The sequence below is a fragment of the Bufo bufo genome, chromosome 6 (assembly GCF_905171765.1).
Source record: "Bufo bufo chromosome 6, aBufBuf1.1, whole genome shotgun sequence".
In the NCBI taxonomy this organism is placed as follows: Eukaryota; Metazoa; Chordata; class Amphibia; order Anura; family Bufonidae; genus Bufo; species Bufo bufo.
The window spans coordinates 106,692,730-106,706,305 of record NC_053394.1 but is presented as its reverse complement, the minus strand read 5'-3'; positions in this window follow the sequence as shown (position 1 = coordinate 106,706,305).

The window sequence follows — 13,576 nt, the reverse complement described above, 5'->3', positions numbered from 1 at the left end:
CAATTAAAGAGTGTAATTGCACACATGTCCAGTACATTTCAATTTTTAGCGAATTATATTAAAAGTGAAGTATTAATTTATACCTGGGTCAAGACAGGTTCTATTGCCTAGTTAGGCATTTGTAAATAGTATAGTTAAATAACCTTACCCAGGTTGGTCCCAAATTTAAATAAAATACGTATATTAAGGGACATTACAGCACTTAATTTATATGTCATTTTTGGATAATATGGACTTTTATGTGCTGTGACTTTTATAAGTGCAATCTTAAACTCAAAGTGATGTGCCCAGAGATCACCCCAACGCCTGTGGGCCTCTGAGATGCTGTTTTATTATGGACAATTGTACTTCAATCTTATTATGGACTATCCTGGTATCTCTGATACGCTGCACCAGGTCAGCGCCCCCTGTTCCCTTATACTATCCTGAGAGAAGAGAACGACGCCCCTTTTCACCGGACTTGTTCCTTAGCCAGCGGAACTATTATATATTTGCAAATGTAGATGTGTGTTCCTGCTTTGAATTATTTTTTTCTTTCAGGTGCAGTGTCCAGCTGGGCAGGGCCCCTTGTGTTGCGCCGGAGACGGGCAACATTACAGCAACAGGGTATGTAGTGTCCCACTAGGTAAATGTGGGCACTACACAAGGGTCAATTGGGCCACGTTGTTCTCCACCGACTGTGGGACAGTGGCAGTGTATTTCACAGTACATTTTAATGCATTTTAATGTGCATTTAATGTGTATTTTTCCTGTGATATGTGCAGCAGGCCTATTATGGTGTAGTTTAACATCCTAGACACTAGAGGGAGCTAGGGAGCCCCTAGTATATATATTCAGACCCAGACAGGGAGTAGTGAGTCTGTGTAGTTAGGAGTCTGTGGAGAGACAAGCTGAGGGCCTCCTCCTGACATGCAGCTAGACAGTCCAGGCTTCTAGTTGCCACCAGGAGGCTAGTGAAGGATTATAGCCTGCCTGAAGTTCCTGAGCCTTTGTTAGCTGAGAATATTCACCCCAAGAGAAGAGTTTGCCTCCTGGGAGAAACCTGCAGTTCCCTAACCACAGCAGAGCAGAGCCAGTGTTCCAGCTAGTCAAGTAAGCTGAAGGGCAGAAGGATCATTAAGCTAAAGCAAGGGATATATTCCTGAGGAGGATTGCTACCAAGGATAAAAGCCAGCATTAGGGCATATGGGCCTTGGGATGCAGACAGCCAGGATACCTGAGAAATAGTGCAGCCTGGTCTGTGAGTGATGATTTTTACCCTCTGAGTATCTTGCAAAGAACATTACCTGCCATTTATGTAAAGCCTGCTATTGATTAATGCTGCAAAGTGGAACTGAACCTATATTGTATAAAGTTTGAACTGTTTCCAGTAAAGAAAAGTTTGGTTCACCACAACACTGTGTTCCTCACTTATTACAACTATAAATCTAAATCGGTGTGCCACCGTTACAGGCACTGGCGTCACGAATCTTAAAGGGACCTTGCCCTAGGCACATTAAACATCTGCAACATCCAGGGCACCTCATCCACCATCAGGCCTGGTCCCTATATACAGAGAGCTCCCTGTCCCGTCGCGGATCACCGCCATAAACTTCAGGCCGCATAGGCCTGAGGCCTATGCGGTAGTGAAATCCCTGCGCAGGCGTGTGCGTGATGACGTCATCGCGCGCCTGTGCTGGGACGCAGCACTGCCTCATCCCGCCTTCCTCTGCGAGCAAGCGCCTGGCCCTGGACGTAGGTGAGTATTTAGCTTTTCATTTTTTTTCATTTTTTTATTTCATGTGCCTACTTTGGGGGACATGTGGGGGGTGGGGAACGAACAGTAGGACATATTAAGAGACATCGAGTACATGGGGGGGAGAATGTGGGGGCTGTGGGGCCAAATTATTATGGGAGGGACTACTATGTGGGGGCAAATTACTATATGGGGCAGTGTGGGGGCAAATTATTATATGAGGGAATACTATGTGGGGGCAAATTACTATATGGTGCAGTGTGGGGGCAAATTACTATGTGGGGGGAGTGTGGGGGAAACTATTGTGTGGGGACAGTGTAGGGAAAATTGCTATGTGGGGACAGTGTGGGGTAATTTCTATGTGGGGACAGTGTGGGGTAATTGCTATGTGGGGACATTGTGGGGTAATTGCTATGTGGGGACAGTGTGGGGTAATTTCTATGTGGGGACAGTGTGGGGTAATTTCTGTGTGGGGGAAATTACTATGTGGGGGCAGTGTGGTGGAAATTACTATGTGGGGGCAGTGTGGGGGAAATTACTATGTGGGGACAGTGTGGGGTAATTGCTATGTGGGGACATTGTGGGGTAATTGCTATGTGGGGACAGTGTGGGGTAATTTCTATGTGGGGACAGTGTGGGGTAATTTCTATGTGGGGGAAGTGTGGGGGAAATTACTATGTGGGGGCAGTGTGGTGGAAATTACTATGTGGGGGCAGTGTAGGGGAAATTACTATGTGGGGGAAGTGTGGTGGAAATTACTATGTGGGGCAGTGTGGGGGAAATTACTATGTGGGGGCAGTGTGGGGAAAATTACTATGTAGGGGCAGTGTGGGGCAAATTACTATGTAGGGGAAATTACTGTGTGGGGGCAAACTACTATATGGGGGCAGTTTGGGGGAAATTACTGTGTGGGGGAAAATTACAATGGGGGGATTACTATATGGGGCAGTGTGATGGAAATTACTATATTGGGGTGTTGCTATTGGGGAGGCACTGTAGGGGCTATTCTATTATTTTTGGGGACACTATACAGGGATTATTGCCTGGAGCACAATAGAGGGTGGTATTATTACTCGAGGCACTCTAGGGGACATTATAGCTGCTGTGGACACTATAGGAACATTTGGGGTCATTTATCAAGCTGGTGTAAAGCAGAACTGGCTTAGTTGCCCATAGCAGCCAATCAGATTCCACCTTTCATATTTGACAGCTCTTTTGGAAATCCAGTTCTACTTTACACCAGTTTGATGAATGACTCTAATTATGTGTCACGAGGGTGTCAAGAACCACGCCTGACTCCGTTATACCCGGGGTCAGGAAGTCGCAGCGGTTGGCTGCGCTCTCTATGTAAGATAGGGCTGTTTCCTTATGGTATTTTTCTGGGTTTGCTTTGCAACCCTTTTGGCTCACTCAGGGATCCGTAGTTCCTTCTCCTCAGCTGTTCCTTGTCCAGCACTCCCAACCTCCTTATATTCCCCTCTCACACTTCTCTGGTTGCCAGATATAGAGCTTCCTGCCTGGACATCTATTCAGACCCTCTGGAGCTGTGTTGCTGCGTTCTCTGGTTGTTGGTCCAGAACGCTACCCTCCGAATCCCTGTTGGACCTTTTGTGGTCTGCTGTGGTCGCCCACTTGGGTGTATGTGTTTGTCTGTATTGTCTGTCCTCTCCCTGGTGTTTCCCTCTTAGTGTCAGTGGTGCGGACTAGTGATCCCACCGGCCCGTTCACAATCTAGGGCTCATTTTAGGGAAAGCCAGGGTTTAGGCACGTGATCGCCGCACGGGTGAGGAACCCGTCTAGGGACGTCAGGGCAGTCAGGGGCCAGCCGCAAGGTGAGTCAGGGGTCACCACCTTTCCCTCTCCCTTGGGCAGGGCTTTCCCTTTTCCCTCCCTGTGCGTGACGCCGGTCATTACATTATGTCTATTAGGGCCACAATTTTTTCAGCAGTATAGTACCTTGGACATTGGGGAGCAAAACGGGCACAGTATTGGGGGTGGCAGCAGGATGACACTGTGGGGACACCAGGGTGAGGAGGTTGATGGAAAAATTTAGAAATCTAACGTGTCTGTGTTACAAACTGTAGAGACTAGATGTGGCTGAAAGAATTTGCCATGGTGGTCTGGGTCAAATGGAGGAGAAGAGGAAAGAGAAGGTCTACATGACAGGAGATGTCACTGGATGTAAGAGGTATGTGGTGCTGTATTCTCCTCCATGTCTTTTTTATTATAATTATATGTATTTTAAATTTGGCGACCAAATCTTTCAGTTTAGGACCCAATTTGGGGTATTTTTTTTAGTCTGAAGATGTCATATGGCTTAGGAAGAGACTGTGGCGCTCATGAAGCACCCCAGCCTCTTCATACAAAAAAAACTAAACTAAAATGGAGGGAGGGGCCCAAGTTGGGTAAACAGCTCAGGGCCTATCATGCACTTAATCCGCCCCTGAGTAGGAAGCTGTAGTGTAATAGCGCAAATGACTGCTGCAGCAAATCACTGGCCTTGGTGCTGTACACCATTGAGATCACTGATTAGTTACAGCAGTCAGGTACGGTACTCAGGCATTTTACTACAGCAGTCAAGCAAAAATATTATATCCCAGCTGCAACCTGGCGAAGAGAACAGTGTTTGTTTTTTTAATTTTAACAGCCTCTCTGTAGTTTGGCCTCAAAAACTTAAACTTAGGCACCCCCTTCAAGCTCAGTACTTAGATACAGGGAAAATTGGTTACCTGGAATTTTGCTTTCCTTGAGTCCGAAGGCAGCACATAATGGGTTAATCTTGTCTCATTCGTTTCCTAGGACCGCCCACCTAGATAAATCACACAATTAGTATAATGAGTATATATACACGCCCTCCACCACCCTGCTATGTGTTTCTTTAAAAATAGATTCAGACCATAACTGCAGTACAAAAAATTTATTAGGGAGGGTAAGCATGTGCTGCCTTCAGACTCAAGGAAAGCAAAATTCCAGGTAATCAATTTTCCCTTTCCCGTTTCGTCCTCGGCAGCACATAATGGGATTGTATAGATCATAAAGGGAGGGTATACTAATATAAGACTGCATTTAGAACCCCAGTGCCGAAGGCTGAGCTCTTAGCATATATGTCCAGTCGGTAATGCTTCACAAATGTTGATGGAGTGGACCAAGAACCTGCATTACAGATATCTTCTATAGACACTTGTGCTTGTTCTGCCCAGGATGCTGCTGTAGCTCTTGTTGAGTGGGCTCTTATCGAAAAAGGAGGGGATTCGCCCTCTAATTTGTAGGCTTCTACAATAACGTTTTTTATCCATCTTGCAAGAGTGTCCTTAGATGCTTTCTGACCTCTTCTAGGTCCAGCAAATAACAGAAACAAATTTTCATCTGTTCTGAATTCTTCTGTTCTTAGAAGATATATTTCCACTGCTCTTTTGACATCTAAAGTATGTAACCGAGTCTGCTCTTCATTGGAAGGTTCTGGAAGGAATGTTGGAAGAAAAGATTCCTTATTAACATAAGAAGATGATGGTACTTTGGGCAGAAAAGATGCCATAGTTCGCAATAGTACCCCTTCTGGTAGGGATCTTGGGTATGGATATTTTGATGATAGAGCTTGTAATTCCCCCAGTCTCTTTGCAGTAGTGATGGAAATAAGCAATAGAACTTTATAAGAAAGCCATTTCAGTTCAACCTCTGATAATGGTTCAAATGGAGGAGCTGTCAATTTCTTTAACACCAAGGATAAGTCCCAAATAGGTATCGGGTGTCTGTATACCGGCTTCAACCTTTTAACTGCCTTGAAGAATCTAAATATTAATGGATTATTTTCCGAATTTGCATTATTAATCTTCACTGTGGCTCTATTTGCACAAAAAACTGGTTTTTATAACCTGTCAATCACTCACTTAAGGTGCCCAAGGGGAGGTCCGTTAATACAGGGTGCCCGGCCGCACCCCTCGACGTCCGGTGCCCAGCGACGCCTTCCCTAGCTCAGTGCCGCCTCTGCAATCCTACCCGTCCCTCTGCCAGATCCCGCGCCTGCGCACTAGACTCGGCCTGATGGGCCGCGGACTCCTGGCAGCGGCTTCGTTGAGCGAAGTGCGCATGTGCCGGATGATGCGCATGTGCACTTCGCTCATTGAAGCCGCTGCCAGGAGTCCGCGGCGCATCAGGCTGAGCCTAGTGCGCAGGCGCGGGATCTGGCAGAGGGACGGGTAGGAATGCGGAGGCAGCGTTGAGCTAAGGAAGGCGGCGCTGGGCACCGGACGGCAAGGGGTGCGGCCGGGCACCCTGTATTAACGGACCTCCCCTTGGGCACCTTAAGTGAGTGATTGACAGGTTATAAAAACCAGTTTTTTGTGCAAATAGAGCCACAGTGAAGTTTAATAATGCCAGCTTAGGATTCTTATTATTACTCCGGACATGAGCATATGTTTAGGTTATAGGGGTAAAATCTCATGACAGAATCCCTTTAACCCTTTAGGGACACAGCCTTATTTCACCTTAAGGACCAGGCCATTTTTTGCAAATCTGACCAGTGTCACTTTAAGTGGTGATAGCTTTAAAACACTTTGACTTATCCAGGTCATTCTGAGATTGTTTTTTCATCACATATTGTACTTCATGACACTGGTAAAATGAAGTAAAAAAAAATCTTTTTTATTTATAAAAAAAATACCAAATTTACCAAAAATTTGTAAAAAATAGCAAATTTCCAAGTTTCAATTTCTCTACTTCTATAATACATAGTAATACCTACAAAAATAGTTATTACTTTACATTCCCTATATGTCTACTTCATGTTTGGATCAATTTGGGAATGATATTTTATTTTTGGGGGATGTTACAAGGCTTAGAAGTTTAGAAGCAAATCTTGAAATTTTTCAGAAATGTTCAAAAACCCACTTTTTAGGGACCAGTTCAGGTCTGAAGTCACTTTTGTGAGGCTCACATAATAGAAACCACCCAAAAATGACCCCATTCTAGAAACTACACCCCTCAAGGTATTCAAAACTGATTTTACAAATGTTGTTATTAACCCTTTAGGTGTTCCACAAGAGTTAATGGCAAATGTATTAAGGGGAGGTCCGTTAATACAGGGTGCCCGGCCGCACCCCTTGCCGTCCGGTGCCCAGCACCGCCTTCCTTAGCTCAACGCCGCCTCCGCAATCCTACCTGTCCCTCTGCCAGATCCCTCGCCTGCGCACTAGGCTCAGCCTGATGCGCCGCAGACTCCTGGCAGCGGCTTTGTTGAGCGAAGTCACCTTAAGTGAGTGATTGACAGGTTATAAAAACCATTTTTTTGTGCAAATAGAGCCCCAGTGAAGTTTAATAATGCCAGCTTAGGATTCTTATTATTACTCCGGACATGAGCATATGTTTAGGTTATAGGGGTAAAATCTCATGACAGAATCCCTTTAACCCCTTAGGGACACAGCCTTATTTCACCTTAAGGACCAGGCCATATGTCTACTTCATGTTTGGATCAATTTGGGAATGATATTTTATTTTTGGGGGATGTTACAAGGCTTAGAAGTTTAGAAGCAAATCTTGAAATTTTTCAGAAATTTTCAAAAACCCACTTTTTAGGGACCAGTTCAGGTCTGAAGTCACTTTGTGAGGCTCACATAATAGAAACCACCCAAAAATGACCCCATTCTAGAAACTACACCCCTCAAGGTATTCAAAACTGATTTTACAAATGTCGTTAACCCTTTAGGTGTTCCACAAGAGTTAATGGCAAATGGTGATAAAATTTCAGAATTTAGATTTTTGGGCAAATTTTCCATTTTTTCCAGTAACAAAGCAAGGGTTAACAGCCAAACAAAATGCTATATTTATTGCCCCGATTCTGTAGTTTGCAGAAACACCCCATATGTGGCCGTAAACTACTGTACGGGCACACAGTAGGGTGTAGAGGGAAAGGTGCGCCGTGTGGTTTTTGGAAGCCAGATTTTGCTGGACTGTTTTTTTTGACACCATGTCCCATTTGAAGCCCCCCTGATACAGCCCTAGAGTAGAAACTCCATAAAAGTGACCCCATCTAAGAAACTACACCCCTCAAGGTATTCAAAACTGATTTTACAAGCGTTGTTAACCCTTTAGGTGTTGCACAAGATTTAATGGAAAATAGAGATACAATTTCAAAATTTCACTTTTTTGGCAGATTTTCCATTTTAATAATTTTTTTCAGTTACAAAGCAAGGGTTAACAGCCAAACAAAACTCATATGTGGTCGTAAACTGCTGTATGGGCACACGGCAGGGCGCAGAAGGAAAGGAATGCCTACACGGTTTTTGGAAGGCAGATTTTGCTGGACTGGTTTTTTTGACACCATGTCCCATTTGAAGCCCCCCCGATGCACCCCCAGAGTAGAAACTCCAAAAAAGTTACCCCATTTTAGAAACTACGGGATAGGGTGGCAGTTTTGTTGGTACTAGTTTAGTGTACATATGATTTTTGGTTGCTCTATATTACACTTTTTGTTAGGCAAGGTATCAAGAAAAAGATTTTTTGGCACCGTTTTCTTTTTGCTATTTACAACATTCATCTGACAGGTTAGATCATGTGGTATTTTTATAGAGCAGGTTGTCACGGATGCGGCGATACCTAATATGTATACAATTTTTGTAAGTTTTACACAATGATTTCATTTTTGAAACAAAAAAAATCATGTTTTAGTGTCTCCATAGTTTGAGAGTCATAGTTTTTTCAGTTTTTGGGCGATTATCTTAGGTAGGGTCTAATTTTTTGTGGGATGAGCTGATGGTTTGATTGGCACTATTTGGGGTGCATATGACTTTTTGATCACTTGCTATTACACTTTTTGTAACGTAAGATGACAAAAAATTGCTTTTTTTACACCGTTTTTATTTTTATTTTTTATGGTGGTCACCTGAGGGGCTAGTTCATGTGATATTTTTATAGATCCGGTCGATACGGACGTGGCAATACCTAATATGTATACTTTTTATTTATTTATGTAAGTTTTACACAATGATTTCATTTTTGAAACAAAAAAAATCATGTTTTAGTGTTTACAAGTCTAAGAGCCATTTTTTCAGTTTTTGGCCAATTATCTTGGGTAGGGTATGATTTTTGCGGGATGAGATGACGGTTTGATTGGTACTATTTTGGCGTACATGCGACTTTTTTGATCACTTTTATTACCTTTTTTGGGAAGTAAGGTGGGCAAAATTTAAATTTCCTCATAGTTTTTATTTTTATTTTTTATAGCGTTCACCCTGCGGGGAAAGTACCATGACCATTTTATAGATCAGGTCGTTACGGACGCGGCGATACCTAATATGTGTAGTGTATTTTATTTTTTTCATTTTTATTCAGTGATAAATGTGGTTTTTTTTTAACTTTACTTTTTTTACATTTTTTTACATTTTTTTGACCCAGACCCACTTGGTTCTTGAAGATCCAGTGGGTCTGATGTCTGTATAATACAGTACAGTACACTATATAGTGTATTGTACTGTATTTTACTTACACTTTGTCTGAACAGATCTATGCCTTTAGCATAGATCTGTTCAGCACCATGGACAGCAGGACACCTGACGAAGCCGCTGAGGTGAAACGCGCGTCGAGGTCTCGCGCTTAGGGTCCAGTACTCTCTTGTGTTCACCATGTCTTCAGGTACGTCCTGTGTTTAGTATAGCTTGATACCTTCATATGGCATTTTCACACATCCATATTGGGTCTTAGATATTTTTCAGACCATCGCTATACCTTGGGATGTAGTCATTAACCAGACTTGAGATATTTTGTTCTTGTATTATACTTATCAGTCTTGGCTGTCTATGATCCCTGGACACTATGGGATAACTCACGGACATCCAGTTATTACTATTTTCTGCAATATATCATATAGCCCATATGGGGTGATCACTATTATTGTTATGCAGATCTGGTTGCCCTTGATTTATAGCCCTTTTCTTACCTGATAACCACTTAGTGCTTATTGCCTTGTGGATATACATGTGAATGCAATTGTATTAACTGCCCTTTGCTTCTCTGTATACTGTATACCATCCTGTCTTTTCCCCATATTGTATATTTGATAATAAATTGATACTTTGATATATTATCTCCACTTGCTTGTTTGATACTATAATGGACAGCAGGATGCCTGAGAACCTTCCCCGTCTACTCAGTTGTGGCCACAACTGAGCAGACGGGGAAGGGTAAGGAGGGGGGCTGCAAAGGCACAGCAGCCCCCCTATGGGAGAGGGAGGGAGCTCCCTGACTGTTAACCTCTGCTCTTCCATACGTACGGACCGCGGTATGGAAAGGGTTAAACAGCTGACATCACAGCACAGATGTCAGCCGTTTATACCAGAGTGTCAGCAATGTGCTGACACTCTGGTATAACCACTGGACACCAATGAATATTCATGAGGAGGCGGGCACCGCCCGCAACCCCATCCCCCTGCACCACCCGCCGCCATAAAATCACTCAGGGGTGCAGGGGGAGTGAAAATCTATATTTTGGGCATTTTAAAGTTTCTGATCCCTGCGGTCAGGGACCGCGGGGATCAGAAACTGCAGAAAGCGCAGCAAACCGCAGGTCTGAATTGACCTGCGGTTTGCTGCGATGGCCAACACGGGGGGTCACGCCCCGCGCATTTAGCCGAGGTGCCTGCTAAATGATTTGAGCAGGCACCTTGTTCCGATCACTGCCGGCCGGGCGGCAGTGATCGGAACAACACATGACGTACCGGTATGTCATGTGTCCTTAAGGACTCGGGAAACATGCCGTACCGGTACGCCATGTGTCCTTAAGGGGTTAAGGCTGTCACTTCTCTTTTCAAGGATACAATCTTCTGGACTGGTAGATACAGGGTCATGGTACGTGTGTCTATCTGAAACCTTAGGAACCGTTTCAATGTGGTAGGTTAGGTGTCGGATTTCTCCCAATTGATTAGGAATCCTAAGGTATGGAGGAGCTTGATGACCTTCTGTAAGTGTAGCATCAGCATGTTCTCTGATGGTGCTGTTATAAGCCAGTCGTCCAGATATGGAAACACCTGTATGGATTAAAGATGAATATCATGGGTGCTGAAGAGAGGCCGAAGGGCAGGGCTTTGAACTGGAAATGTTGTATCTTTCCGTTTTTGAAAATGGCTACTCTCAGTGACACCATAAAATGACTTTTTTGAAGCATGGCCGTGACTGATCTTATGTTTTCCATTTTGAAATGGATCTTCTTGATATAACGATTTACGTAACGAAGATCTATTATCAGAGCCACTTTCCCCCTGGTTTGGGCACTGGGAACAACCGGGAATATATTCCTGCTCTTTTTTGATGTATTGGAACTGGTTCCAATGCTCCTTTCTGTAGGAACTCTTCTACTAGCTCTGTAATACGGGGGTCCTCTTTTTGATTTAAAAGGAAACGATCCCTTGGACGGTGATGAAATTCCAGAGAATAGCCTTCTCTTATAATCTCCAGAGCCCATTCGTCTGAGGTAATGTTTTGCCAGGCTGAGTAATACTGAGTAAGCCGACCCCTACTTCTTGACATATGGCGTCAGAACTCTTTTTTGCATGGTTTAACATCCGATCTTTTCTGATGAAAACCCAAGGAATCTGCGATTTGTTCTTCCTCTGGTAGAGAGTCCGCGAAATTCTGATCTTTGAAACTGCTGCCTTCTATAGGGACGAAAAGACCTTGTCTGGTTTCTACGCTTGAATTGCGGGAAATCTAAGGCTTTGTCATCTTTATTGGCTTTTAATGGCTTGTCCAGTTGAGAGCCGAATAATCTTCCAGGTTCAAAAGGAAGAGAACATAGGTTATTCTTAGAAGAATTATCTCCTGACCATAGTTTCAGCCAGATAGATCTTCTAATGGAATTAGAAAGTGCCATGTTTTTTGCTAGGCCTCTTAGAGTATCCACAGGGAAGTCGCAGAGGAAATCTGCTGCAAGCTTCATGGTGGGCAACTGCTGGAGTAATTCTTCTATAGGAATCCTATCTTCTATATCTCTTCCAAGATGGATTAACCAGACCCTTAAGGCACGAGCTACTGGCACAGCGGCCATAGTGGCTTTTTTAAGTGAGGCTAGATAAGTATGTAGCCTCTTCAAAAGATTGTCTGCCTTTCTATCCATAGGGTCTCTGAGTAATGTAGAATCATCAGATGGAAAGAATGATCTCTTTGCAAGTCTAGTGACAGCAGGGTCAACCCTAGACAGAGCTTCTCACTTACAGTTGTGTTCAAAATTATTCAACCCCCACTGAAATTGAGTGTTTTGGCCAGTTTGAAATTGATTTTGATCATTTCAGTCATCTTGTTTACAATTAAATCAAAGAGGCACTTGTAAGTCAGACAAATATAACATAACATTTATAATGAAATAACCACAAATGTATTTTCTGTGCTCACATCATTATCAGTTTTATTCATCCCCCAAGTGACATTCAATCTTAGTACTTAGTACAACATCCTTTTCCAGTTATAACAGCTTTTAAACGTGAAGCATAGCTTGACACAAGTGTCTTGCAGCGATCTACGGGTATCTTCGCCCATTCTTCATGGGCAAAAGCCTCCAGTTCAGTCACATTCTTAGGCTTGCGCGCTGCAACTGCTTTCTTTAAGTCCCACTAGAGGTTCTCAATCGGATTTAAGTCTGGTGACTGCGATGGCCACTTCAAAATGTTCCAGCCTTTAATCTGCAACCATGCTCTAGTGGACTTGGAGGTATGCTTGGGATCATTGTCCTGTTGAAAGGTCCAACGTCTCCCAAGCCTCAGGTTTGTGACGGACTGCATCACATTTTCATTCAATATCTCCTGGTACTGAAGAGAATTCATGGTACCTTGCACACGCTGAAGCTTCCCTGTACCTGTAGAAGCAATACAGCCCCAAAGCATGATTGACCCCCCGCCATGCTTCACAGTAGGCAAGGTGTTCTTTTCTTCATAGGCCTTGTTCTTCCTCCGCCAAACATAGCGTTGATCCATGGGCCCAAACAGTTCTAATTTTGTTTCATCAGTCCACAGAACACTTTTGTGGTTTGTCCACATGACTTTTGGCATACTGCAGTCGACTCTTCTTATTCTTTGGAGACAGCAAGGGGGTGCGCCTGGGAGTTCTGGCATGGAGGCCTTCATTACGCAGTGTGCGCCTTATTGTCTGAGCTGAAACTTCAGTACCCACATCTGACAAATCTTTTTTCAGTTCCTCAGCAGTCACACAGGGACTTTTCTCCACTTTGCGCTTCAGGTAGCGCACAGCAGTCGAAGTCAGCATCTTCTTTCTGCCACGACCAGGTAGCGTTTCAACAGTGCCCTTTGCCTTGAATTTGCGAATGATGCTTCCTATGGTGTCTCTTGGTATGTTTAACATCTTTGCAATCTTCTTATAGCCATTGCCCTTCCTGTGAAGAGAAATCACCTCTTCTCTTGTCTTCCTGGACCATTCTCTTGACTTCAGCATGTTTGTAAACACACCAGTAAATGTCTAGAAGGAGCTGAGTATCACAGTCCTTTTAAATCTGCCTAATTGGTGCTTATTATGCTTGATTGCTGCTCCTTGACATCCACAGGTGTTTTCAATACCTGATCGAAAACACTTGAATGAACCTCTGTTCTTAAGAGTGGTAGTCTTTAAGGGGTTGAATAATTGTGTCAATGAAGAAATCACAAAAAAAACATTTAATACTGTATTACAAAAACAATTGATGTCATTTTAGTTGCATTTGGTTCTTTAAAAAGTCCTTGTAAGATTTCATTCTGAACACAATTACAAATGTACACTAAATTCCCTAAAACCCTTTACAGCATTGGGGGTTGAATAATTTTGAACACAACTGTAGCTGACTCGGAGGGATCTATTTTGTATATGGCT